Source organism: Pinus tabuliformis, chromosome 9, assembly GCF_031772625.1.
Source record: "Pinus tabuliformis cultivar Carrire ecotype Pingquan chromosome 9, CPIR1, whole genome shotgun sequence".
Lineage (NCBI taxonomy): Eukaryota > Viridiplantae > Streptophyta > Pinopsida > Pinales > Pinaceae > Pinus > Pinus tabuliformis.
Genome location: NC_142307.1, coordinates 848,205,343 through 848,209,158, shown reverse-complemented (window position 1 = coordinate 848,209,158; position 3,816 = coordinate 848,205,343).

Here is a 3,816-nt window from a genome sequence, read left to right as displayed (position 1 = left end):
CGGGACAGTTTGTCAAACGTTTTTTGTCAGTATGCCATTTCATGGGCTAGAACTCTCGAGGCCTTTGCCTCGCTGTAAGCATATTTTGTATCAATATAGAAGTAGACCAATTTAGAAAAAAGAAAAAATAAATAAATAAATAAAAAATGACATGCATGATAAGTTATATGGAATAAGATTATAAGAATTAGCATATGCATGTTAGTAATTAAGTGTTAGGGGAGATAGGGATTCAAAATGGTAAGAGAGGTCATGAATTATAAATATTATGAAATATAATATTTATTATTTAAAGGTTTTTGTGTTGAAAGATATGTATTTTGTTATTTACCCAACCCCACTTTTGCTTTAGAACACAAATTTCTCTCCGAGCAACCTGAAGACCTATTTGGTTCTCACATGAGAGTCTCCCCATAAGAAATTTTTGTGATATGCATTATTTTTTTTGGTGATATTAGAAAGTAAAGAAACAATTATTAGAAAATATCCAATGGCGGACAAGAGTTCCCCAGCCAGTGCAATAGGTAGGCAGGCAATCGAATTCAGGTTTCTTGACTTCCTCCTCCAACCCAGTGTCGTTACAGGGAGTTTAAAAAAATTATTAATAATAATTAATTTAAATTATATTTTAAATTTTTATATATTTTATTTTTAATTAGTTAAAATGATTATTAATAAAATGAAAATAGTAATATATAATTTTATTTTTAATTATAAATAATATTTATTTATTTTTACGTGATGTAATAATTTTTACATATTATTATTAAGTTTTGTTAAAAAAAATGATTTTGAAATATATATATATATATACACACACACACATATATATATATATAAGATTTAGATTGTTATGTTTATGGAATATTTGTATTGGGAAAATTTATCTGAAAATATCATTTTATGTCCATTTAACCAAAAAGCCCAACCCTAAGATGTCCCAAAAGTGTCGAAAAAATTGAATTTATAAACTCTAGATAACAAAAATACTTTAACTATAAACACTCAACCCTTTAAACTAACCCACAAATTTTATAATTTTTAATATTCTTGTGTTTTTTATTTTCAATATAAATATAAATATAATATTTTATTTTTTATTTTTATTTGTAATTATTTACTTTTTAAATAACTTAATCATATAAAAATATTATATAATGCAAAGAGTAAGAATTTAAACAACTTAATTAACCTAGAAAAATGGTGATTAAAATCATTCGTCCCCGAAATGAGAAATATCCCCCTGGGTTGTCCAAGCTCATCTCGTTAAGTTTTTAAATTCACAAGGGTTTTTCTATGCAACATATATTTGGTATCTCTTCGGTGATAAAGAATATTTGGGAGATGAAATTGATAGAGTATTTGGTTAAAATTGAGTGTGAGTTGGAAAGTTTGTTTTTGTTTTTTGTTTTGTTTTGTTTTTAAATTCTGTAGTGTTAGATTTATCTATCTCAATTGAAACCATTGGTATTTGAAGTTTTTCTAATAATGGTTTAGTTACTTAATAATATCACCAATATATATATATATATATATATATATATATATATAGATTTACAAAAAAAAAAAAAAATTATGGGAAATTTTCATTTGAGAACTAAATGAGTCTTTCAAGTTGTTTGGAACGAGATTTGTGCTCTAAACTAAAGGTAGAGTAAAGTTTAGAAAAATACATATGTTTAAACAGAAAAATATTTAAATAATAAATGTTATATCCCATAATATCTATAATTTATGATATCTCTTACAATTCCTAATCCCTAACCCCCTAAACACCTAAGTACTAATATGCATATGTTAACTCTTATAGTTTTACTCCATATAACTTATAATTCATGTCACCATTAATACTCTCAACCAACCTTATCTTTCAATTCCTTACCCCTACCATTATACAATGATACTAAACACATATGAACTCTAGCCTCTAACTCATGTGTAAACAAATCATACATAAAAAGAGGATGCTTGTTGAAACACTAGTCTAGGATGTCCTTATAGCCACCACCAACTGGTTTGATCTTCATAATAACTTTGACAATGCATTACTCACAAAAGGATCAGTAATCCCACCAGTGGTCTTTAAGTTGTGCTAAGTGGTTATGTGGCTTTCATAGTATAAGTGGCATCCCACCTCTTGATATATGATGGATTCTCTTAACAATGATATTATGGAAGCATATTAAAAATGTAGTCATTTTAAACATTTCATTTCCATGTGGGAATGCTCTTACAAGTAAAATTCAACCCAATCCTAAAACCCCAAATTTCCCATGAAAAGGGCCTAACACATTCCCATACCATGATGCACAAGCATAATCATCCAAAATGAAAGGGTGCATAAACTCAATTTACTCACAAGACATTCAAGCACACTATGCAACAACACTTCAAAATCTTAATCTCTAAAATCATAAGGATCAATTCATGCATGATTTGTAGTTTCATGGTCAATTCAAGAGCAAAGTGTCACCTACACACATTTGGTTTCCTTGGTCCCCTTTATGAGTGTTTCCTACACAATCACGCAACATTTTTTAATTGTTAAGACACAATAAAAAAACATGTTAATATAATTACGTTCATGCTAATACTAGCACCACTAAAAGTAAATAAGAAATTGACATCTAAAAATGGTTGTGACATCTTTGGCCCCCATCAAACAATCCTTGTCCTCAAACTTAATTAATCAAGTCTAATTAATGTTTTAAAAAATTGGGAATCATCTGAAGTAGTATCCTCTATGTTATATTGGTCTTGCTAAACCTTAGAGTATCTTATGGTAGGATTCTGTGACGAAAGAGTCACTTGTCCATATCTAGATTAGTTCCAAACATTATAGGGTCTTGTACCTTCACATCACATTAGTCCAAAACATGTGAAATATCTTGTAGATATTCTCCCAAAATAAAAATGTGATTTAGACATTATAAATACTAGCTAGTGTAGGTGGTAAATCTAATCAATATGAATCATGGCTAATTCTTTTAATATAATTATCAAAACAAACACCATATATAGGTGCTAATTTACTACATTTCCTATGTAATTAATCTTTTTTGTTGTTGAAAATTGTCTCTTACATGTTGAATTCCCATGGTATTCCATGTAGGTCCACATAGTTCTTTTAACAATAATTAACTTCCTTCGTCCCTTTTTCTAATTAATATCACCTATTCTTTTATTTATTTAAGTGATTATAAATATGTTCTAGTAAAATCTCACAATTATCAAGATAAATTCCTAAGGCTCAAGTGTGAGACCCTATGTAATTAAAAAGCGGAAATTGTCACCTCACGTTTTGAATTTTCTTCTTAATCTAGAGCAACATTATCTTGAAGGAGGTCAAGAGGATCTCCTTCTTCTAATGCTTCTTCTTTATCCAAAACAATGTCATTATGACCTACAAAGAGACCAAGAAGACCCTCTTCCCATACGACTACTAATCCTTCCTGATATGTATCAACATGTTTCTACAATCTAGGGCCATAATGTCTAAGAAGACTTTTAATGAGAATTTTGAGAGAAGGTATACTCTTCAAACTACAAGAGTGCTTGAGCCATCCTTTCTATTCATACCTAAGCGAAGGTAGAAATGATCTCTTCTACATGACTCCATTGGAAGAATGAAAACCTTGTTCTTTGAATATTTTGAAGACTCGATACTTGTGAGATGAGATAAGCATCATTGTGAAGGCATTAAAAACTCACTTTGGTGACTCTAGTGTGAAAAGGTACAAATTACATTTATTGTCAAATATGAATTTTCATGGTTGAAGATTACATGGGTGAAAAATGGCTCCTTGCGATTTGTGT